Source organism: Musa acuminata, chromosome BXJ1-8 (assembly GCF_036884655.1).
Source record: "Musa acuminata AAA Group cultivar baxijiao chromosome BXJ1-8, Cavendish_Baxijiao_AAA, whole genome shotgun sequence".
Lineage (NCBI taxonomy): Eukaryota > Viridiplantae > Streptophyta > Magnoliopsida > Zingiberales > Musaceae > Musa > Musa acuminata.
In genome coordinates, this window is record NC_088334.1 from 39,897,766 (window position 1) to 39,919,141 (window position 21,376).

Sequence of the window (21,376 nt, forward strand, 5' to 3'; positions counted from 1 at the left end):
TTCCGAGTTCGTTCGAGAAAGTCCCGATGGTTTCGGCGCGCGCTTGCCGTGTCCGGTACGCGGTCGGCCTCGTGGGCATCGGAGGGATCCGACAATGGCGATTCCGAGATCGTTCGAGAGCTTTCGGGGCTCCGGTCGTCGATGCGCCGTCCGCGACGTGCACAAAGGCGAGGGACGACGCACACAAAACGAGTGCGATCATACAAGCACCGGATCCCATCAGAACTCCGAAGTTAAGCGTGCTTGGGCGAGAGTAGTACTAGGATGGGTGACCCCCTGGGAAGTCCTCGTGTTGCACTCCTTTTTGCGCCCCGAGCGGCCAAAAGACTTACTTAAAACTCTCTTTTAAGCTTTTCAATTTTTCCAGCATTATGGCCAACAATAAATATGTCATTAACATATATATAGCAGGAGAATAATGAAATCATCATCTAAAAATTTTTTCATAAAACATACAATGACCAGACATGGTTCTTGGATGGGTGACCCCCTGGGAAGTCCTCGTGTTGCACTCCTTTTTACGCCCCGAGCGGCCAAAACCTCTCCCGTCGACCTCCGAGGCGATGGTTTTGGGCCTCGGAATTTGCCGTGACCGCTACACAGTCAGTCTCGTGGGGCTCGGAGAGAGCTTTCCGGAATGGGGCCGCAATAGCGATTCCGAGTTCGTTCGAGAAAGTCCCGATGGTTTCGGCGCGCGCTTGCCGTGTCCGGTACGCGGTCGGCCTCGTGGGCATCGGAGGGATCCGACAATGGCGATTCCGAGATCGTTCGAGAGGTTTCGGGGCTCCGGTCGTCGATGCGCCGTTCGCGACGTGCACAAAGGCGAGGGACGACGCACACAAAACGGGTGCGATCATACCAGCACCGGATCCCATCAGAACTCCGAAGTTAAGCGTGCTTGGGCGAGAGTAGTACTAGGATGGGTGACCCCCTGGGAAGTCCTCGTGTTGCACTCCTTTTTGCGCCCCGAGCGGCCAAAAGACTTACTTAAAACTCTCTTTTAAGCTTTTCAATTTTTCCAGCATTATGGCCAACAATAAATATGTCATTAACATATATATAGCAGGAGAATAATGAAATCATCATCTAAAAATTGCTTCATAAAACATACAATGACCAGACATGGTTCTAGGATGGGTGACCCCCTGGGAAGTCCTCGTGTTGCACTCCTTTTTGTGCCCCGAGCGGCCAAAACCTCTCCCGTCGACCTCCGAGGCGATGGTTTTGGTCCTCGGAATTTGCCGTGACCGCTACGCAGTCAGTCTCGTGGGGCTCGGAGAGAGCTTTCCGGAATGGGGCCGCAATAGCGATTCCGAGTTCGTTCGAGAAAGTCCCGATGGTTTCGGCGCGCGCTTGCCGTGTCCGGTACGCGGTCGGCCTCGTGGGCATCGGAGGGATCCGACAATGGCGATTCCGAGATCGTTCGAGAGCTTTCGGGGCTCCGGTCGTCGATGCGCCGTCCGCGACGTGCACAAAGGCGAGGGACGACGCACACAAAACGAGTGCGATCATACAAGCACCGGATCCCATCAGAACTCCGAAGTTAAGCGTGCTTGGGCGAGAGTAGTACTAGGATGGGTGACCCCCTGGGAAGTCCTCGTGTTGCACTCCTTTTTGCGCCCCGAGCGGCCAAAAGACTTACTTAAAACTCTCTTTTAAGCTTTTCAATTTTTCCAGCATTATGGCCAACAATAAATATGTCATTAACATATATATAGCAGGAGAATAAAGAAATCATCATCTAAAAATTTCTTCATAAAACATACAATGACCAGACATGGTTCTTGGATGGGTGACCCCCTGGGAAGTCCTCGTGTTGCACTCCTTTTTGCGCCCCGAGCGGCCAAAACCTCTCCCGTCGACCTCCGAGGCGATGGTTTTGGGCCTCGGAATTTGCCGTGACCGCTACGCAGTCAGTCTCGTGGGGCTCGGAGAGAGCTTTCCGGAATGGGGCCGCAATAGCGATTACGAGTTCGTTCGAGAAAGTCCCGATGGTTTCGGCGCGCGCTTGCCGTGTCCGGTACGCGGTCGGCCTCGTGGGCATCGGAGGGATCCGACAATGGCGATTCCGAGATCGTTCGAGAGGTTTCGGGGCTCCGGTCGTCGATGCGCCGTCCGCGACGTGCACAAAGGCGAGGGACGACGCACACAAAACGAGTGCGATCATACAAGCACCGGATCCCATCAGAACTCCGAAGTTAAGCGTGCTTGGGCGAGAGTAGTACTAGGATGGGTGACCCCCTGGGAAGTCCTCGTGTTGCACTCCTTTTTGCGCCCCGAGCGGCCAAAAGACTTACTTAAAACTCTCTTTTAAGCTTTTCAATTTTTCCAGCATTATGGCCAACAATAAATATGTCATTAACATATATATAGCAGGAGAATAATGAAATCATCATCTAAAAATTTCTTCATAAAACATACAATGACCAGACATAGTTCTAGGATGGGTGACCCCCTGGGAAGTCCTCGTGTTGCACTCCTTTTTGTGCCCCGAGCGGCCAAAACCTCTCCCGTCGACCTCCGAGGCGATGGTTTTGGGCCTCGGAATTTGCCGTGACCGCTACGCAGTCAGTCTCGTGGGGCTCGGAGAGAGCTTTCCGGAATGGGGCCGCAATAGCGATTCCGAGTTCGTTCGAGAAAGTCCCGATGGTTTCGGCGCGCGCTTGCCGTGTCCGGTACGCGGTCGGCCTCGTGGGCATCGGAGGGATCCGACAATGGCGATTCCGAGATCGTTCGAGAGGTTTCGGGGCTCCGGTCGTCGATGCGCCGTTCGCGACGTGCACAAAGGCGAGGGACGACGCACACAAAACGGGTGCGATCATACCAGCACCGGATCCCATCAGAACTCCGAAGTTAAGCGTGCTTGGGCGAGAGTAGTACTAGGATGGGTGACCCCTTGGGAAGTCCTCGTGTTGCACTCCTTTTTGCGCCCCGAGCGGCCAAAAGACTTACTTAAAACTCTCTTTTAAGCTTTTCAATTTTTCCAGCATTATGGCCAACAATAAATATGTCATTAACATATATATAGCAGGAGAATAATGAAATCATCATCTAAAAATTTCTTCATAAAACATACAATGACCAGACATAGTTCTAGGATGGGTGACCCCCTGGGAAGTCCTCGTGTTGCACTACTTTTTGCGCCCCGAGCGGCCAAAAGACTTACTTAAAACTCTCTTTTAAGCTTTTCAATTTTTCCAGCATTATGGCCAACAATAAATATGTCATTAACATATATATAGCAGGAGAATAAAGAAATCATCATCTAAAAATTTCTTCATAAAACATACAATGACCAGACATGGTTCTTGGATGGGTGACCCCCTGGGAAGTCCTCGTGTTGCACTCCTTTTTGCGCCCCGAGCGGCCAAAACCTATCCCGTCGACCTCCGAGGCGATGGTTTTGGGCCTCGGAATTTGCCGTGACCGCTACGCAGTCAGTCTCGTGGGGCTCGGAGAGAGCTTTCCGGAATGGGGCCGCAATAGCGATTCCGAGTTCGTTCGAGAAAGTCCCGATGGTTTCGGCGCGCGCTTGCCGTGTCCGGTACGCGGTCGGCCTCGTGGGCATCGGAGGGATCCGACAATGGCGATTCCGAAATCGTTCGAGAGGTTTCGGGGCTCCGGTCGTCGATGAGCCGTCCGCGACGTGCACAAAGGCGAGGGACGACGCACACAAAACGAGTGCGATCATACCAGCACTAAAGCACCGGATCCCATCAGAACTCCGAAGTTAAGCCTGCTTGGGCGAGAGTAGTACTAGGATGGGTGACCCCCTGGGAAGTCCTTGTGTTGCACTCCTTTTTGCGCCCCGAGCGGCCAAAAGACTTACTTAAAACTCTCTTTTAAGCTTTTCAATTTTTCCAGCATCATGGCTAACAATAAATATGTCATTAACATATATATAGCAGGAGAATAATGAAATCATCATCTAAAAATTTCTTCATAAAACATACAATGACCAGACATGGTTCTAGGATGGGTGACCCCCTGGGAAGTCCTCGTGTTGCACTCCTTTTTGCGCCCCGAGCGGCCAAAACCTCTCCCGTCGACCTCCGAGGCGATGGTTTTGGGCCTCGGAATTTGTCGTCGATGCACCGTCCGCGACGTGCACAAAGGCGAGGGACGACGCACACAAACCGAGTGCGATCATACCAGCACTAAACCACCGGATCCCTTCAGAACTCCGAAGTTAAGCGTGCTTGGGCGAGAGTAGTACTAGGATGGGTGACCCCCTGGGAAGTCCTCGTGTTGCACTCCTTTTTGCGCCCCGAGCAGCCAAAAGACTTACTTAAAACTCTCTTTTAAGCTTTTCAATTTTTCCAGCATTATGGCCAACAATAAATATGTCATTAACATATATATAGCAGGAGAATAATGAAATCATCATCTAAAAATTTCTTCATAAAACATACAATGACCAGACATGGTTCTAGGATGGGTGACCCCCTGGGAAGTCCTCGTGTTGCACTCCTTTCTGCGCCCCGAGCGGCCAAAACCTCTCCCGTCGACCTCCGAGGCGATGGTTTTGGGCCTCGGAATTTGCCGTGACCGCTACGCAGTCAGTCTCGTGGGGCTCGGAGAGAGCTTTCCGGAATGGGGCCGCAATAGCGATTCCGAGTTCGTTCGAGAAAGTCCCGATGGTTTCGGCGCGCGCTTGCCGTGTCCGGTACGCGGTCGGCCTCGTGGGCATCGGAGGGATCCGACAATGGCGATTCCGAGATCGTTCGAGAGGTTTCGGGGCTCCGGTCGTCGATGCGCCGTCCGCGACGTGCACAAAGGCGAGGGACGACGCACACAAAACCAGTGCGATCATACCAGCACTAAAGCACCGGATCCCATCAGAACTCCGAAGTTAAGCGTGCTTGGGTGAGAGTAGTACTAGGATGGGTGACCCCCTGGGAAGTCCTCGGGTTGCACTCCTTTTTGCGCCCCGAGCGGCCAAAAGACTTACTTAAAACTCTCTTTTAAGCTTTTCAATTTTTCCAGCATTATGGCCAACAATAAATATGTCATTAACATATATATAGCAGGAGAATAATGAAATCATCATCTAAAAATTTCTTCATAAAACATACAATGACCAGACATGGTTCTTAATTGGGTGACCCCCTGGGAAGTCCTCGTGTTGCACTCCTTTTTGCTCCCCGAGCCGCCAAAACCTCTCCCGTCGACCTCCGAGGCGATGGTTTTGGGCCTCGGAATTTGCCGTGACCGCTACATAGTCAGTCTCGTGGGGCTCGGAGAGAGCTTTCCGGAATGGGGCCACAATAGCGATTCCGAGTTCGTTCGAGAAAGTCCCGATGGTTTCGGCGCGCGCTTGCCGTGTCCGGTACGCGGTCGGCCTCGTGGGCATCGGAGGGATCCGACAATGGCGATTCCGAGATCGTTCGAGAGGTTTCGGGGCTCCGGTCGTCGATGCGCCGTTCGCGACGTGCACAAAGGCGAGGGACGACGCACACAAAACGGGTGCGATCATACCAGCACCGGATCCCATCAGAACTCCGAAGTTAAGCGTGCTTGGGCGAGAGTAGTACTAGAATGGGTGACCCCTTGGGAAGTCCTCGTGTTGCACTCCTTTTTGCGCCCCGAGCGGCCAAAAGACTTACTTAAAACTCTCTTTTAAGCTTTTCAATTTTTCCAGCATTATGGCCAACAATAAATATGTCATTAACATATATATAGCAGGAGAATAATGAAATCATCATCTAAAAATTTCTTCATAAAACATACAATGACCAGACATAGTTCTAGGATGGGTGACCCCCTGGGAAGTCCTCGTGTTGCACTACTTTTTGCGCCCCGAGCGGCCAAAAGACTTACTTAAAACTCTCTTTTAAGCTTTTCAATTTTTCCAGCATTATGGCCAACAATAAATATGTCATTAACATATATATAGCAGGAGAATAAAGAAATCATCATCTAAAAATTTCTTCATAAAACATACAATGACCAGACATGGTTCTTGGATGGGTGACCCCCTGGGAAGTCCTCGTGTTGCACTCCTTTTTGCGCCCCGAGCGGCCAAAACCTATCCCGTCGACCTCCGAGGCGATGGTTTTGGGCCTCGGAATTTGCCGTGACCGCTACGCAGTCAGTCTCGTGGGGCTCGGAGAGAGCTTTCCGGAATGGGGCCGCAATAGCGATTCCGAGTTCGTTCGAGAAAGTCCCGATGGTTTCGGCGCGCGCTTGCCGTGTCCGGTACGCGGTCGGCCTCGTGGGCATCGGAGGGATCCGACAATGGCGATTCCGAGATCGTTCGAGAGGTTTCGGGGCTCCGGTCGTCGATGAGCCGTCCGCGACGTGCACAAAGGCGAGGGACGACGCACACAAAACGAGTGCGATCATACCAGCACTAAAGCACCGGATCCCATCAGAACTCCGAAGTTAAGCCTGCTTGGGCGAGAGTAGTACTAGGATGGGTGACCCCCTGGGAAGTCCTTGTGTTGCACTCCTTTTTGCGCCCCGAGCGGCCAAAAGACTTACTTAAAACTCTCTTTTAAGCTTTTCAATTTTTCCAGCATTATGGCTAACAATAAATATGTCATTAACATATATATAGCAGGAGAATAATGAAATCATCATCTAAAAATTTCTTCATAAAACATACAATGACCAGACATGGTTCTAGGATGGGTGACCCCCTGGGAAGTCCTCGTGTTGCACTCCTTTTTGCGCCCCGAGCGGCCAAAACCTCTCCCGTCGACCTCCGAGGCGATGGTTTTGGGCCTCGGAATTTGTCGTCGATGCACCGTCCGCGACGTGCACAAAGGCGAGGGACGACGCACACAAACCGAGTGCGATCATACCAGCACTAAACCACCGGATCCCTTCAGAACTCCGAAGTTAAGCGTGCTTGGGCGAGAGTAGTACTAGGATGGGTGACCCCCTGGGAAGTCCTCGTGTTGCACTCCTTTTTGCGCCCCGAGCAGCCAAAAGACTTACTTAAAACTCTCTTTTAAGCTTTTCAATTTTTCCAGCATTATGGCCAACAATAAATATGTCATTAACATATATATAGCAGGAGAATAATGAAATCATCATCTAAAAATTTCTTCATAAAACATACAATGACCAGACATGGTTCTAGGATGGGTGACCCCCTGGGAAGTCCTCGTGTTGCACTCCTTTCTGCGCCCCGAGCAGCCAAAAGACTTACTTAAAACTCTCTTTTAAGCTTTTCAATTTTTCCAGCATTATGGCCAACAATAAATATGTCATTAACATATATATAGCAGGAGAATAAAGAAATCATCATCTAAAAATTTCTTCATAAAACATACAATGACCAGACATGGTTCTTGGATGGGTGACCCCCTGGGAAGTCCTCGTGTTGCACTCCTTTTTGCGCCCCGAGCGGCCAAAACCTATCCCGTCGACCTCCGAGGCGATGGTTTTGGGCCTCGGAATTTGCCGTGACCGCTACGCAGTCAGTCTCGTGGGGCTCGGAGAGAGCTTTCCGGAATGGGGCCGCAATAGCGATTCCGAGTTCGTTCGAGAAAGTCCCGATGGTTTCGGCGCGCGCTTGCCGTGTCCGGTACGCGGTCGGCCTCGTGGGCATCGGAGGGATCCGACAATGGCGATTCCGAGATCGTTCGAGAGGTTTCGGGGCTTCGGTCGTCGATGCGCCGTCCGCGACGTGCACAAAGGCGAGGGACGACGCACACAAACCGAGTGCGATCATACCAGCACTAAACCACCGGATCCCTTCAGAACTCCGAAGTTAAGCGTGCTTGGGCGAGAGTAGTACTAGAATGGGTGACCCCCTGGGAAGTCCTCGTGTTGCACTCCTTTTTGCGCCCCGAGCAGCCAAAAGACTTACTTAAAACTCTCTTTTAAGCTTTTCAATTTTTCCAGCATTATGGCCAACAATAAATATGTCATTAACATATATATAGCAGGAGAATAATGAAATCATCATCTAAAAATTTCTTCATAAAACATACAATGACCAGACATGGTTCTAGGATGGGTGACCCCCTGGGAAGTCCTCGTGTTGCACTCCTTTCTGCGCCCCGAGCGGCCAAAACCTCTCCCGTCGACCTCCGAGGCGATGGTTTTGGGCCTCGGAATTTGCCGTGACCGCTACGCAGTCAGTCTCGTGGGGCTCGGAGAGAGCTTTCCGGAATGGGGCCGCAATAGCGATTCCGAGTTCGTTCGAGAAAGTCCCGATGGTTTCGGCGCGCGCTTGCCGTGTCCGGTACGCGGTCGGCCTCGTGGGCATCGGAGGGATCCGACAATGGCGATTCCGAGATCGTTCGAGAGGTTTCGGGGCTCCGGTCGTCGATGCGCCGTCCGCGACGTGCACAAAGGCGAGGGACGACGCACACAAAACGAGTGCGATCATACCAGCACTAAAGCACCGGATCCCATCAGAACTCCGAAGTTAAGCGTGCTTGGGCGAGAGTAGTACTAGGATGGGTGACCCCCTGGGAAGACCTCGGGTTGCACTCCTTTTTGCGCCCCGAGCGGCCAAAATACTTAAAACTCTCTTTTAAGCTTTTCAATTTTTCCAGCATTATGGCCAACAATAAATATGTCATTAACATATATATAGCAGGAGAATAATGAAATCATCATCTAAAAATTTCTTCATAAAACATACAATGACCAGACATGGTTCTAGGATGGGTGACGCCCTGGGAAGTCCTCGTGTTGCACTCCTTTTTCCGCCCCGAGCGGCCAAAACCTCTCCCGTCGACCTCCGAGGCGATGGTTTTGGGCCTCGGAATTTGCCGTGACCGCTACGCAGTCAGTCTCGTGGGGCTCGGAGAGAGCTTTCCGGAATGGGGCCGCAATAGCGATTCCGAGTTCGTTCGAGAAAGTCTCGATGGTTTCGGCGCGCGCTTGCCGTGTCCGGTACGCGGTCGGCCTCGTGGGCATCGGAGGGATCCGACAATGGCGATTCCGAGATCGTTCGAGAGGTTTCGGGGCTCCGGTCGTCGATGCGCCGTCCGCGACGTGCACAAAGGCGAGGGACGACGCACACAAAACGAGTGCGATCATACCAGCACCGGATCCCATCAGAACTCCGAAGTTAAGCGTGCTTGGGCGAGAGTAGTACTAGGATGGGTGACCCCCTGGGAAGTCCTCGTGTTGCACTCCTTTTTGCGCCCCGAGCGGCCAAAAGACTTACTTAAAACTCTCTTTTAAGCTTTTCAATTTTTCCAGCATTATGGCCAACAATAAATATGTCATTAACATATATATAGCAGGAGAATAATGAAATCATCATCTAAAAATTTCTTCATAAAACATACAATGACCAGACATGGTTCTAGGATGGGTGACCCCCTGGGAAGTCCTCGTGTTGCACTCCTTTTTGCGCCCCGAGCGGCCAAAACCTCTCCCGTCGACCTCCGAGGCGATGGTTTTGGGCCTCGGAATTTGCCATGACCGCTACGCAGTCAGTCTCGTGGGGCTCGGAGAGAGCTTTCCGGAATGGGGCCGCAATAGCGATTCCGAGTTCGTTCGAGAAAGTCCCGATGGTTTCGGCGCGCGCTTGCCGTGTCCGGTACGCGGTCGGCCTCGTGGGCATCGGAGGGATCCGACAATGGCGATTCCGAGATCGTTCGAGAGGTTTCGGGGCTCCGGTCGTCGATGCGCCGTCCGCGACGTGCACAAAGGCGAGGGACGACGCACACAAAACGAGTGCCATCATACCAGCACTAAAGCACCGGATCCCATCAGAACTCCGAAGTTAAGCCTGCTTGGGCGAGAGTAGTACTAGGATGGGTGACCCCCTGGGAAGTCCTCGTGTTGCACTCCTTTTTGCGCCCCGAGCGGCCAAAAGACTTACTTAAAACTCTCTTTTAAGCTTTTCAATTTTTCCAGCATTATGGCCAACAATAAATATGTCATTAACATATATATAGCAGGAGAATAATGAAATCATCATCTAAAAATTTCTTCATAAAACATACAATGACCAGACATGGTTCTAGGATGGGTGACCCCCTGGGAAGTCCTCGTGTTGCACTCCTTTTTGCGCCCCGAGCGGCCAAAACCTCTCCCGTCGACTTCCGAGGCGATGGTTTTGGGCCTCGGAATTTGCCGTGACCGCTACGCAGTCAGTCTCGTGGGGCTCGGAGAGAGCTTTCCGGAATGGGGCCGCAATAGCGATTCCGAGTTCGTTCGAGAAAGTCCCGATGGTTTCGGCGCGCGCTTGCCGTGTCCGGTACGCGGTCGGCCTCGTGGGCATCGGAGGGATCCGACAATGGCGATTCCGAGATCGTTCGAGAGGTTTCGGGGCTCCGGTCGTCGATGCGCCGTCCGCGACGTGCACAAAGGCGAGGGACGACGCACACAAAACGAGTGCCATCATACCAGCACTAAAGCAATGGATCCCATCAGAACTCCGAAGTTAAGCATGCTTGGGCGAGAGTACTACTAGGATGGTTGACCCCCTTGGAAGTCCTCGTGTTGCACTCCTTTTTGCGCCCCGAGCGGCCAAAAGACTTACTTAAAACTCTCTTTTAAGCTTTTCAATTTTTCCAGCATTATGGCCAACAATAAATATGTCATTAACATATATATAGCAGGAGAATAATGAAATCATCATCTAAAAATTTCTTCATAAAACATACAATGACCAGACATGGTTCTAGGATGGGTGACCCCCTGGTAAGTCCTCGTGTTGCACTCCTTTCTGCGCCCCGAGCGGCCAAAACCTCTCCCGTCGACCTCCGAGGCGATGGTTTTGGGCCTCGGAATTTGCCATGACCGCTACGCAGTCAGTCTCGTGGGGCTCGGAGAGAGCTTTCCGGAATGGGGCCGCAATAGCGATTCCGAGTTCGTTCGAGAAAGTCCCGATGGTTTCGGCGCGCGCTTGCCGTGTCCGGTACGTGGTCGGCCTCGTGGGCATCGGAGGGATCCGACAATGGCGATTCCGAGATCGTTCGAGAGGTTTCGGGGCTCCGGTCGTCGATGCGCCGTCCGCGACATGCACAAAGGCGAGGGACGACGCACACAAAACCAATGCGATCATACCATCACTAAAGCAACGGATCCCATCAGAACTCCAAAGTTAAGCTTGCTTGGGCGAGAGTAGTACTAGGATGGGTGACCCCCTGGGAAGTCCTCGTGTTGCACTCCTTTTTGCGCCCCGAGCGGCCAAAAGACTTACTTAAAACTCTCTTTTAAGCTTTTCAATTTTTCCAGCATTATGGCCAACAATAAATATGTCATTAACATATATATAGCAGGAGAATAATGAAATCATCATCTAAAAATTTCTTCATAAAACATACAATGACCAGACATGGTTCTAGGATGGGTGACCCCCTGGGAAGTCCTCGTGTTGCACTCCTTTCTGCGCCCCGAGCGGCCAAAACCTCTCCCGTCGACCTCCGAGGCGATGGTTTTGGGCCTCGGAATTTGCCGTGACCGCTACGCAGTCAGTCTCGTGGGGCTCGGAGAGAGCTTTCCGGAATGGGGCCGCAATAGCGATTCCGAGTTCGTTCGAGAAAGTCCCGATGGTTTCGGCGCGCGCTTGCCGTGTCCGGTACGCGGTCGGCCTCGTGGGCATCGGAGGGATCCGACAATGGCGATTCCGAGATCGTTCGAGAGGTTTCGGGGCTCCGGTCGTCGATGCGCCGTCCGCGACGTGCACAAAGGCGAGGGACGACGCCCAAAAAACGATTTCGATCATACCAGCACTAAAGCACCGGATCCCATCAGAACTCCGAAGTTAAGCGTGCTTGGGCGAGAGTAGTACTAGGATGGGTGACCCCCTGGGAAGTCCTCGTGTTGCACTCCTTTTTGCGCCCCGAGCGGCCAAAAGACTTACTTAAAACTCTCTTTTAAGCTTTTCAATTTTTCCAGCATTATGGCCAACAATAAATATGTCATTAACATATATATAGCAGGAGAATAATGAAATCATCATCTAAAAATTTCTTCATAAAACATACAATGACCAGACATGGTTCTAGGATGGGTGACCCCCTGGTAAGTCCTCGTGTTGCACTCCTTTCTGCGCCCCGAGCGGCCAAAACCTCTCCCGTCGACCTCCGAGGCGATGGTTTTGGGCCTCGGAATTTGCCGTGACCGCTACGCAGTCAGTCTCGTGGGGCTCGGAGAGAGCTTTCCGGAATGGGGCCGCAATAGCGATTCCGAGTTCGTTCGAGAAAGTCTCGATTGTTTCGGGGCTCCGGTCGTCGATGCGCCGTCCGCGACGTGCACAAAGGCGAGGGACGACGCACACAAAACGAGTGCGATCATACCAGCACTAAAGTACCGGATCCCATCAGAACTCCGAAGTTAAGCCTGCTTGGGCGAGAGTAGTACTAGGATGGGTGACCCCCTGGGAAGTCCTCGTGTTGCACTCCTTTTTGCGCCCCGGGCGGCCAAAAGACTTACTTAAAACTCTCTTTTAAGCTTTTCAATTTTTCCAGCATTATGGCCAACAATAAATATGTCATTAACATATATATAGCAGGAGAATAATGAAATCATCATCTAAAAATTTCTTCATAAAACATACAATGACCAGACATGGTTCTAGGATGGGTGACCCCTTGGGAAGTCCTCGTGTTGCACTCCTTTTTGCGCCCCGAGCGGCCAAAACCTCTCCCGACGACCTCCTAGGCGATGGTTTTGGGCCTCGGAATTTGCCGTGACCGCTACGCCGTCAGTCTCGTGGGGCTCGGAGAGAGCTTTCCGGAATGGGGCCGCAATAGCGATTCCGAGTTCGTTCGAGAAAGTCCCGATGGTTTCGGCGCGCGCTTGCCGTGTCCGGTACGCGATCGGCCTCGTGGGCATCGGAGGGATCCGACAATGGCGATTCCGAGATCGTTCGAGAGGTTTCGGGGCTCCGGTCGTCGATACGCCGTCCGCGACGTGCACATAGGCGAGGGACGACGCACACAAAACGAGTGCGATTATACCAGCACTAAAGCACCGGATCCCATCAGAACTCCGAAGTTAAGCCTGCTTGGGCGAAAGTAGTACTAGGATGGGTGACCCCCTGTGAAGTCCTCGTGTTGCACTACTTTTTGCGCCCCGAGCGGCCAAAAGACTTACTTAAAACTCTCTTTTAAGCTTTTCAATTTTTCCAGCATTATGGCCAACAATAAATATGTCATTAACATATATATAGCAGGAGAATAATGAAATCATCATCTAAAAATTTCTTCATAAAACATACAATGACCAGACATGGTTCTAGGATGGGTGACCCCCTGGGAAGTCCTCGTGTTGCACTCCTTTTTGCGCCCCGAGCGGCCAAAACCTCTCCCGTCGACCTCCGAGGCGATGGTTTTGGGCCTCGGAATTTGCCGTGACCGCTACGCAGTCAGTCTCGTGGGGCTCGGAGAGAGCTTTCCGGAATGGGGGCCGCAATAGCGATTCCGAGTTCGTTCGAGAAAGTCCCGATGGTTTCGGCGCGCGCTTGCCGTGTCCGGTACGTGGTCGGCCTCGTGGGCATCGGAGGGATCCGACAATGGCGATTCCGAGATCGTTCGAGAGGTTTCGGGGCTCCGGTCGTCGATGCGCCGTCCGCGACGTGCACAAAGGCGAGGGACGACGCACACAAAACCAATGCGATCATACCATCACTAAAGCAACGGATCCCATCAGAACTCCAAAGTTAAGCTTGCTTGGGCGAGAGTAGTACTAGGATGGGTGACCCCCTGGGAAGTCCTCGTGTTGCACTCCTTTTTGCGCCCCGAGCGGCCAAAAGACTTACTTAAAACTCTCTTTTAAGCTTTTCAATTTTTCCAGCATTATGGCCAACAATAAATATGTCATTAACATATATATAGCAGGAGAATAATGAAATCATCATCTAAAAATTTCTTCATAAAACATACAATGACCAGACATGGTTCTAGGATGGGTGACCCCCTGGGAAGTCCTCGTGTTGCACTCCTTTTTGCGCCCCGAGAGGCCAAAACCTCTCCCGTCGACCTCCGAGGCGATGGTTTTGGGCCTCGGAATTTGCCGTGACCACTACGCTGTCAGTCTCGTGGGGCTCGGAGAGAGCTTTCCGGAATGGGGCCGCAATAGCGATTCCGAGTTCGTTCGAGAAAGTACCGATGGTTTCGGCGCGCGCTTGTCGTGTCCGGTACGCGGTCGGCCTCGTGGGCATCGGAGGGATCCGACAATGGCGATTACGAGATCGTTCGAGAGGTTTCGGGGCTCCGGTCGTCGATGCGCCGTCCGCGACGTGCACAAAGGCGAGGGACGACGCACACAAAACCAGTGCGATCATACCAGCACTAAAGCACCGGATCCCATCAGAACTCCGAAGTTAAGCGTGCTTGGGCGAGAGTAGTACTAGAATGGGTGACCCCCTGGGAAGTCCTCGTGTTGCACTCCTTTTTGCGCCCCGAGCGGCCAAAAGACTTACTTAAAACTCTCTTTTAAGCTTTTCAATTTTTCCAGCATTATGGCCAACAATAAATATGTCATTAACATATATATAGCAGGAGAATAATGAAATCATCATCTAAAAATTTCTTCATAAAACATACAATGACCAGACATGGTTCTTAATTGGGTGACCCCCTGGGAAGTCCTCGTGTTGCACTCCTTTTTGCGCCCCGAGCGGCCAAAACCTCTCCCGTCGACCTCCGAGGCGATGGTTTTGGGCCTCGGAATTTGTCGTCGATGCGCCGTCCGCGACGTGCACAAAGGCGAGGGACGACGCAGACAAAACTAGTGCGATCATACCAGCACTAAAGCACCGGATCCCATCAGAACTCCAAAGTTAAGCGTGCTTGGGCGAGAGTAGTACTAGGATGGGTGACCCCCTGGGAAGTCCTCGTGTTGCACTCCTTTTTGCGCCCCGAGCGGCCAAAAGACTTACTTAAAACTCTCTTTTAAGCTTTTCAATTTTTCCAGCATTATGGCTAACAATAAATATGTCATTAACATATATATAGCAGGAGAATAATGAAATCATCATCTAAAAATTTCTTCATAAAACATACAATGACCAGACATGGTTCTAGGATGGGTGACCCCCTGGGAAGTCCTCGTGTTGCACTCCTTTTTGCGCCCCGAGCGGCCAAAACCTCTCCCGTCGACCTCCGAGGCGATGGTTTTGGGCCTCGGAATTTGCCGTGACCGCTACGCAGTCAGTCTCGTGGGGCTCGGAGAGAGCTTTCCGGAATGGGGCCGCAATAGCGATTCCGAGTTCGTTCGAGAAAGTCCCGATGGTTTCGGCGCGCGCTTGCCATGTCCGGTACGCGGTCGGCCTCGTGGGCATCGGAGGGATCCGACAATGGCGATTCCGAGATCGTTCGAGAGGTTTCGGGGCTCCGGTCGTCGATGCGCCGTCCGCGACGTGCACAAAGGCGAGGGACGACGCACACAAAACGAGTGCGATCATACCAGCACTAAAGCACCGGATCCCATCAAAACTCCGAAGTTAAGCGTGCTTGGGCGAAAGTAGTACTAGGATGGTTGACCCCCTTGGAAGTCCTCGTGTTGCACTCCTTTTTGCGCCCCGAGCGGCCAAAAGACTTACTTAAAACTCTCTTTTAAGCTTTTCAATTTTTCCAGCATTATGGCCAACAATAAATATGTCATTAACATATATATAGCAGGAGAATAATGAAATCATCATCTAAAAATTTCTTCATAAAACATACAATGACCAGACATGGTTCTAGGATGGGTGACCCCCTGGGAAGTCCTCGTGTTGCACTCCTTTTTGCGCCCCGAGAGGCCAAAACCTCTCCCGTCGACCTCCGAGGCGATGGTTTTGGGCCTCGGAATTTGCCGTGACCGCTACGCAGTCAGTCTCGTGGGGCTCGGAGAGAGCTTTCCGGAATGGGGCCGCAATAGCGATTCCGAGTTCGTTCGAGAAAGTCCCGATGGTTTCGGCGCGCGCTTGCCGTGTCCGGTACGCGGTCGGCCTCGTGGGCATCGGAGGGATCCGACAATGGCGATTCCGAGATCGTTCGAGAGGTTTCGGGGCTCCGGTCGTCGATGCGCCGTACGCGACGTGCACAAAGGCGAGGGACGACGCACAAAAAACCATTGCGATCATACCAGCACTAAAGCACCGGATCCCATCAGAACTCCGAAGTTAAGCGTGCTTGGGCGAGAGTAGTAATAGGATGGGTGACCCCCTGGGAAGTCCTCGTGTTGCACTCCTTTTTGCGCCCCGAGCGGCCAAAAGACTTACTTAAAACTCTCTTTTAAGCTTTTCAATTTTTCCAGCATTATGGCCAACAATAAATATGTCATTAACATATATATAGCAGGAGAATAATGAAATCATCATCTAAAAATTTCTTCATAAAACATACAATGACCAGACATGGTTCTAGGATGGGTGACCCCCTGGGAAGTCCTCGTGTTGCACTCCTTTTTGCGCCCCGAGCGGCCAAAACCTCTCCCGTCGACCTCCGAGGCGATGGTTTTGGGCCTCGGAATTGGCCGTGACCGCTACGCAGTCAGTCTCGTGGGGCTCGGAGAGAGCTTTCCGGAATGGGGCCGCAATAGCGATTCCGAGTTCGTTCGAGAAAGTCCCGATGTTTTCGGCGCGCGCTTGCCATGTCCGGTACGCGGTCGGCCTCGTGGGCATCGGAGGGATCCGACAATGGCGATTCCGAGATCGTTCGAGAGGTTTCGGGGCTCCGGTCGTCGATGCGCCGTCCGCGACGTGCACAAAGGCGAGGGACGACGCACACAAAACGAGTGCGATCATACCAGCACTAAAGCACCGGATCCCATCAAAACTCCGAAGTTAAGCGTGCTTGGGCGAAAGTAGTACTAGGATGGTTGACCCCCTTGGAAGTCCTCGTGTTGCACTCCTTTTTGCGCCCCGAGCGGCCAAAAGACTTACTTAAAACTCTCTTTTAAGCTTTTCAATTTTTCCAGCATTATGGCCAACAATAAATATGTCATTAACATATATATAGCAGGAGAATAATGAAATCATCATCTAAAAATTTCTTCATAAAACATACAATGACCAGACATGGTTCTAGGATGGGTGACCCCCTGGGAAGTCCTCGTGTTGCACTCCTTTTTGCGCCCCGAGAGGCCAAAACCTCTCCCGTCGACCTCCGAGGCGATGGTTTTGGGCCTCGGAATTTGCCGTGACCACTACGCTGTCAGTCTCGTGGGGCTCGGAGAGAGCTTTCCGGAATGGGGCCGCAATAGCGATTCCGAGTTCGTTCGAGAAAGTCCCGATGGTTTCGGCGCGCGCTTGTCGTGTCCGGTACGCGGTCGGCCTCGTGGGCATCGGAGGGATCCGACAATGGCGATTACGAGATCGTTCGAGAGGTTTCGGGGCTCCGGTCGTCGATGCGCCGTCCGCGACGTGCACAAAGGCGATGGACGACGCACACAAAATGAGTGCGATCATACCAGCACTAAAGCACCGGATCCCATCAGAACTCCGAAGTTAGGCGTGCTTGGGCGAGAGTAGTACTAGGATGGGTGACCCCCTGGGAAGTCCTCGTGTTGAACTCCTTTTTGCGCCCCGAGCGGCCAAAAGACTTACTTAAAACTCTCTTTTAAGCTTTTCAATTTTTCCAGCATTATGGCCAACAATAAATATGTCATTAACATATATATAGCAGGAGAATAATGAAATCATCATCTAAAAATTTCTTCATAAAACATACAATGACCAGACATGGTTCTTAATTGGGTGACCCCCTGGGAAGTCCTCGTGTTGCACTCCTTTTTGCGCCCCGAGTGGCCAAAACCTCTCCCGTCGACCTCCGAGGCGATGGTTTTGGGCCTCGGAATTTGTCGTCGATGCGCCGTCCGCGACGTGCACAAAGGCGAGGGACGACGCACACAAAACTAGTGCGATCATACCAGCACTAAAGCACCGGATCCCATCAGAACTCCGAAGTTAAGCGTGCTTGGGCGTGAGTAGTACTAGGATGGGTGACCCCCTGGGAAGTCCTCGTGTTGCACTCCTTTTTGCGCCCCGAGCGGCCAAAAGACTTACTTAAAACTCTCTTTTAAGCTTTTCAATTTTTCCAGCATTATGGCCAACAATAAATATGTCATTAACATATATATAGCAGGAGAATAATGAAATCATCATCTAAAAATTTCTTCATAAAACATACAATGACCAGACATGGTTCTAGGATGGGTGACCCCCTGGGAAGTCCTCGTGTTGCACTCCTTTTTGCGCCCCGAGCGGCCAAAACCTCTCCCGTCGACCTCCGAGGCGATGGTTTTGGGCCTCGGAATTTGCCGTGACCGCTACGCAGTCAGTCTCGTGGGGCTCGGAGAGAGCTTTCCGGAATGGGGCCGCAATAGCGATTCCGAGTTCGTTCGAGAAAGTCCCGATGGTTTCGGCGCGCGCTTGCCGTGTCCGGTACGCGGTCGGCCTCGTGGGCATCGGAGGGATCCGACAATGGCGATTCCGAGATCGTTCGAGAGGTTTCGGGGCTCCGGTCGTCGATGCGCCGTCCGCGACGTGCACAAAGGCGAGGGACGACGCACACAAAACGAGTGCGATCATACCAGCACTAAAGCACCGGATCCCATCAGAACTCCGAAGTTAAGCCTGCTTGGGCGAGAGTAGTACTAGGATGGGTGACCCCCTTGGAAGTCCTCGTGTTGCACTCCTTTTTGCGCCCCGAGCGGCCAAAAGACTTACTTAAAACTCTCTTTTAAGCTTTTCAATTTTTCCAGCATTATGGCCAACAATAAATATGTCATTAACATATATATAGCAGGAGAATAATGAAATCATCATCTAAAAATTTCTTCATAAAACATACAATGACCAGACATGGTTCTAGGATGGGTGACCCCCTGGGAAGTCCTCGTGTTGCACTCCTTTTTGCGCCCCGAGCGGCCAAAACCTCTCCCGTCGACCTCCGAGGCGATGGTTTTGGGCCTCGGAATTTGCCGTGACCGCTACGCAGTCAGTCTCGTGGGGCTCGGAGAGAGCTTTCCGGAATGGGGCCGCAATAGCGATTCCGAGTTCGTTCGAGAAAGTCCCGATGGTTTCGGCGCGCGCTTGCCGTGTCCGGTACGCGGTCGGCCTCGTGGGCATCGGAGGGATCCGACAATGGCGATTCCGAGATCGTTCGAGAGGTTTCGGGGCTCCGGTCGTCGATGCGCCGTCCGCGACGTGCACATAGGCGAGGGACGACGCACACAAAACTAGTGCGATCATACCAGCACTATAGCACCGGATCCCATCAGAACTCCGAAGTTAAGCTTGCTTGGGCGAGAGTAGTACTAGGATGGGTGACCCCCTGGGAAGTCCTCGTGTTGCACTCCTTTTTGCGCCCCGAGCGGCCAAAAGACTTACTTAAAACTCTCTTTTAAGCTTTTCAATTTTTCCAGCATTATGGCCAACAATAAATATGTCATTAACATATATATAGCAGGAGAATAATGAAATCATCATCTAAAAATTTCTTCATAAAACATACAATGACCAGACATGGTTCTAGGATGGGTGACCCCCTGGGAAGTCCTCGTGTTGCACTCCTTTTTGCGCCCCGAGCGGCCAAAACCTCTCCCGTCGACCTCCGAGGCGATGGTTTTGGGCCTCGGAATTTGCCGTGACCGCTACGCAGTCAGTCTCGTGGGGCTCGGAGAGAGCTTTCCGGAATGGGGCCGCAATAGCGATTCCGAGTTCGTTCGAGAAAGTCCCGATGGTTTCGGCGCGCGCTTGCCGTGTCCGGTACGCGGTCGGCCTCGTGGGTATCGGAGGGATCCGACAATGGCGATTCCGAGATCGTTCGAGAGGTTTCGGGGCTCCGGTCGTCGATGCGCCGTCCGCGACGTGCACAAAGGCGAGGGACGACGCACACAAAACGAGTGCGATCATACCAGCACTAAAGCACCGGATCCCATCAGAACTCCGAAGTTAAGCCTGCTTGGGCGAGAGTAGTACTAGGATGGGTGACCCCCTTGGAAGTCCTCGTGTTGCACTCCTTTTTGCGCCCCGAGCGGCCAAAAGACTTACTTAAAACTCTCTTTTAAGCTTTTCAATTTTTCCAGCATTATGGCCAACAATAAATATGTCATTAACATATATATAGCAGGAGAATAATGAAATCATCATCTAAAAATTTCTTCATAAAACATACAATGACCAGACATGGTTCTAGGATGGGTGACCCCCTGGGAAGTCCTCGTGTTGCACTCCTTTTTGCGCCCCGAGCGGCCAAAACCTCTCCCGTCGACCTCCGAGGCGATGGTTTTGGGCCTCGGAATTTGCCGTGACCGCTACGCAGTCAGTCTCGTGGGGCTCGGAGAGAGCTTTCCGGAATGGGGCCGCAATAGCGATTCCGAGTTCGTTCGAGAAAGTCCCGATGGTTTCGGCGCGCGCTTGCCGTTTCCGGTACGCGGTCGGCCTCGTGGGCATCGGAGGGATCCGACAATGGCGGTTCCGAGATCGTTCGAGAGGTTTCGGGGCTCCGGTCGTCGATGCGCCGTCCGCGACGTGCACAAAGGCGAGGGACGACGCACACAAAACGAGCGCGATCATACCAGCACTAAAGCACCGGATCCCATCAGAACTCCGAAGTTAAGCGTGCTTGGGCGAGAGTAGTACTAGGATGGTTGACCCCCTGGGAAGTCCTCGTGTTGCACTCCTTTTTGCGCCCCGAGCGGCCAAAAGACTTACTTAAAACTCTCTTTTAAGCTTTTCAATTTTTCCAGCATTATGGCCAACAATAAATATGTCATTAACATATATATAGCAGGAGAATAATGAAATCATCATCTAAAAATTTCTTCATAAAACATACAATGACCAGACATGGTTCTAGGATGGGTGACCCCCTGGGAAGTCCTCGTGTTGCACTCCTTTTTGCGCCCCGAGCGGCCAAAACCTCTCCCGTCGACCTCCGAGGCGATGGTTTTGGGCCTCGGAATTTGCCGTGACCGCTACGCAGTCAGTCTCGTGGGGCTCGGAGAGAGCTTTCCGGAATGGGGCCGCAATAGCGATTCCGAGTTCGTTCGAGAAAGTCCCGATGGTTTCGGCGCGCGCTTGCCGTGTCCGGTACGCGGTCGGCCTCGTGGGTATCGGAGGGATCCGACAATGGCGATTCCGAGATCGTTCGAGAGGTTTCGGGGCTCCGGTCGTCGATGCGCCGTCCGCGACGTGCACAAAGGCGAGGGACGACGCACACAAAACGAGTGCGATCATACCAGCACTAAAGCACCGGATCCCATCAGAACTCCGAAGTTAAGCCTGCTTGGGCGAGAGTAGTACTAGGATGGGTGACCCCCTTGGAAGTCCTCGTGTTGCACTCCTTTTTGCGCCCCGAGCGGCCAAAAGACTTACTTAAAACTCTCTTTTAAGCTTTTCAATTTTTCCAGCATTATGGCCAACAATAAATATGTCATTAACATATATATAGCAGGAGAATAATGAAATCATCATCTAAAAATTTCTTCATAAAACATACAATGACCAGACATGGTTCTA

At 52.1% G+C, this 21,376-nt stretch overlaps 26 non-coding genes and 7 pseudogenes across 26 annotated transcripts; all 33 read left to right on the plus strand.

Moving 5' to 3' along the window:
• Nucleotides 1–190: 190 nt before the first annotated feature.
• Nucleotides 191–301, plus strand: LOC135591591 (5S ribosomal RNA; annotated as a pseudogene).
• A 544-nt stretch (nt 302–845) lies between these two features.
• LOC135591374 (5S ribosomal RNA) lies at nt 846–956 on the plus strand (annotated as a pseudogene).
• Nucleotides 957–1,500: 544 nt separating this feature from the next.
• Nucleotides 1,501–1,611, plus strand: LOC135591593 (5S ribosomal RNA; annotated as a pseudogene).
• A 544-nt stretch (nt 1,612–2,155) lies between these two features.
• On the plus strand, nt 2,156–2,266 carry LOC135591594 (5S ribosomal RNA; annotated as a pseudogene).
• A 544-nt stretch (nt 2,267–2,810) lies between these two features.
• Nucleotides 2,811–2,921, plus strand: LOC135591401 (5S ribosomal RNA; annotated as a pseudogene).
• A 758-nt stretch (nt 2,922–3,679) lies between these two features.
• On the plus strand, nt 3,680–3,798 carry LOC135592154 (5S ribosomal RNA). The gene has a single exon (XR_010478920.1). It is a non-coding gene; the product is annotated as a 5S ribosomal RNA (ribosomal RNA).
• A 340-nt stretch (nt 3,799–4,138) lies between these two features.
• On the plus strand, nt 4,139–4,257 carry LOC135590650 (5S ribosomal RNA). The gene has a single exon (XR_010478056.1). It is a non-coding gene; the product is annotated as a 5S ribosomal RNA (ribosomal RNA).
• Nucleotides 4,258–4,801: 544 nt separating this feature from the next.
• LOC135589727 (5S ribosomal RNA) lies at nt 4,802–4,920 on the plus strand. The gene has a single exon (XR_010477133.1). It is a non-coding gene; the product is annotated as a 5S ribosomal RNA (ribosomal RNA).
• A 544-nt stretch (nt 4,921–5,464) lies between these two features.
• On the plus strand, nt 5,465–5,575 carry LOC135591499 (5S ribosomal RNA; annotated as a pseudogene).
• Nucleotides 5,576–6,333: 758 nt separating this feature from the next.
• Nucleotides 6,334–6,452, plus strand: LOC135592155 (5S ribosomal RNA). The gene has a single exon (XR_010478921.1). It is a non-coding gene; the product is annotated as a 5S ribosomal RNA (ribosomal RNA).
• A 340-nt stretch (nt 6,453–6,792) lies between these two features.
• LOC135590662 (5S ribosomal RNA) lies at nt 6,793–6,911 on the plus strand. The gene has a single exon (XR_010478068.1). It is a non-coding gene; the product is annotated as a 5S ribosomal RNA (ribosomal RNA).
• Nucleotides 6,912–7,669: 758 nt separating this feature from the next.
• Nucleotides 7,670–7,788, plus strand: LOC135592162 (5S ribosomal RNA). The gene has a single exon (XR_010478927.1). It is a non-coding gene; the product is annotated as a 5S ribosomal RNA (ribosomal RNA).
• A 544-nt stretch (nt 7,789–8,332) lies between these two features.
• Nucleotides 8,333–8,451, plus strand: LOC135589634 (5S ribosomal RNA). The gene has a single exon (XR_010477041.1). It is a non-coding gene; the product is annotated as a 5S ribosomal RNA (ribosomal RNA).
• A 540-nt stretch (nt 8,452–8,991) lies between these two features.
• Nucleotides 8,992–9,102, plus strand: LOC135591243 (5S ribosomal RNA; annotated as a pseudogene).
• Nucleotides 9,103–9,646: 544 nt separating this feature from the next.
• On the plus strand, nt 9,647–9,765 carry LOC135589677 (5S ribosomal RNA). Its single transcript, XR_010477084.1, has one exon. It is a non-coding gene; the product is annotated as a 5S ribosomal RNA (ribosomal RNA).
• Nucleotides 9,766–10,309: 544 nt separating this feature from the next.
• LOC135591039 (5S ribosomal RNA) lies at nt 10,310–10,428 on the plus strand. Its single transcript, XR_010478415.1, has one exon. It is a non-coding gene; the product is annotated as a 5S ribosomal RNA (ribosomal RNA).
• Nucleotides 10,429–10,972: 544 nt separating this feature from the next.
• On the plus strand, nt 10,973–11,091 carry LOC135590965 (5S ribosomal RNA). The gene has a single exon (XR_010478369.1). It is a non-coding gene; the product is annotated as a 5S ribosomal RNA (ribosomal RNA).
• Nucleotides 11,092–11,635: 544 nt separating this feature from the next.
• On the plus strand, nt 11,636–11,754 carry LOC135589563 (5S ribosomal RNA). Its single transcript, XR_010476971.1, has one exon. It is a non-coding gene; the product is annotated as a 5S ribosomal RNA (ribosomal RNA).
• A 453-nt stretch (nt 11,755–12,207) lies between these two features.
• LOC135589269 (5S ribosomal RNA) lies at nt 12,208–12,326 on the plus strand. The gene has a single exon (XR_010476678.1). It is a non-coding gene; the product is annotated as a 5S ribosomal RNA (ribosomal RNA).
• A 544-nt stretch (nt 12,327–12,870) lies between these two features.
• Nucleotides 12,871–12,989, plus strand: LOC135590498 (5S ribosomal RNA). Its single transcript, XR_010477905.1, has one exon. It is a non-coding gene; the product is annotated as a 5S ribosomal RNA (ribosomal RNA).
• Nucleotides 12,990–13,534: 545 nt separating this feature from the next.
• On the plus strand, nt 13,535–13,653 carry LOC135590966 (5S ribosomal RNA). Its single transcript, XR_010478370.1, has one exon. It is a non-coding gene; the product is annotated as a 5S ribosomal RNA (ribosomal RNA).
• Nucleotides 13,654–14,197: 544 nt separating this feature from the next.
• On the plus strand, nt 14,198–14,316 carry LOC135592019 (5S ribosomal RNA). Its single transcript, XR_010478784.1, has one exon. It is a non-coding gene; the product is annotated as a 5S ribosomal RNA (ribosomal RNA).
• A 340-nt stretch (nt 14,317–14,656) lies between these two features.
• LOC135592018 (5S ribosomal RNA) lies at nt 14,657–14,775 on the plus strand. The gene has a single exon (XR_010478783.1). It is a non-coding gene; the product is annotated as a 5S ribosomal RNA (ribosomal RNA).
• A 544-nt stretch (nt 14,776–15,319) lies between these two features.
• On the plus strand, nt 15,320–15,438 carry LOC135590338 (5S ribosomal RNA). Its single transcript, XR_010477745.1, has one exon. It is a non-coding gene; the product is annotated as a 5S ribosomal RNA (ribosomal RNA).
• Nucleotides 15,439–15,982: 544 nt separating this feature from the next.
• On the plus strand, nt 15,983–16,101 carry LOC135589928 (5S ribosomal RNA). Its single transcript, XR_010477335.1, has one exon. It is a non-coding gene; the product is annotated as a 5S ribosomal RNA (ribosomal RNA).
• A 544-nt stretch (nt 16,102–16,645) lies between these two features.
• On the plus strand, nt 16,646–16,764 carry LOC135590340 (5S ribosomal RNA). The gene has a single exon (XR_010477746.1). It is a non-coding gene; the product is annotated as a 5S ribosomal RNA (ribosomal RNA).
• Nucleotides 16,765–17,308: 544 nt separating this feature from the next.
• On the plus strand, nt 17,309–17,427 carry LOC135589849 (5S ribosomal RNA). Its single transcript, XR_010477255.1, has one exon. It is a non-coding gene; the product is annotated as a 5S ribosomal RNA (ribosomal RNA).
• A 340-nt stretch (nt 17,428–17,767) lies between these two features.
• LOC135589720 (5S ribosomal RNA) lies at nt 17,768–17,886 on the plus strand. Its single transcript, XR_010477127.1, has one exon. It is a non-coding gene; the product is annotated as a 5S ribosomal RNA (ribosomal RNA).
• A 544-nt stretch (nt 17,887–18,430) lies between these two features.
• Nucleotides 18,431–18,549, plus strand: LOC135589372 (5S ribosomal RNA). Its single transcript, XR_010476780.1, has one exon. It is a non-coding gene; the product is annotated as a 5S ribosomal RNA (ribosomal RNA).
• A 544-nt stretch (nt 18,550–19,093) lies between these two features.
• LOC135589489 (5S ribosomal RNA) lies at nt 19,094–19,212 on the plus strand. The gene has a single exon (XR_010476897.1). It is a non-coding gene; the product is annotated as a 5S ribosomal RNA (ribosomal RNA).
• Nucleotides 19,213–19,756: 544 nt separating this feature from the next.
• LOC135589373 (5S ribosomal RNA) lies at nt 19,757–19,875 on the plus strand. The gene has a single exon (XR_010476781.1). It is a non-coding gene; the product is annotated as a 5S ribosomal RNA (ribosomal RNA).
• Nucleotides 19,876–20,419: 544 nt separating this feature from the next.
• On the plus strand, nt 20,420–20,538 carry LOC135592093 (5S ribosomal RNA). Its single transcript, XR_010478858.1, has one exon. It is a non-coding gene; the product is annotated as a 5S ribosomal RNA (ribosomal RNA).
• A 544-nt stretch (nt 20,539–21,082) lies between these two features.
• Nucleotides 21,083–21,201, plus strand: LOC135589374 (5S ribosomal RNA). The gene has a single exon (XR_010476782.1). It is a non-coding gene; the product is annotated as a 5S ribosomal RNA (ribosomal RNA).
• Nucleotides 21,202–21,376: the final 175 nt, after the last annotated feature.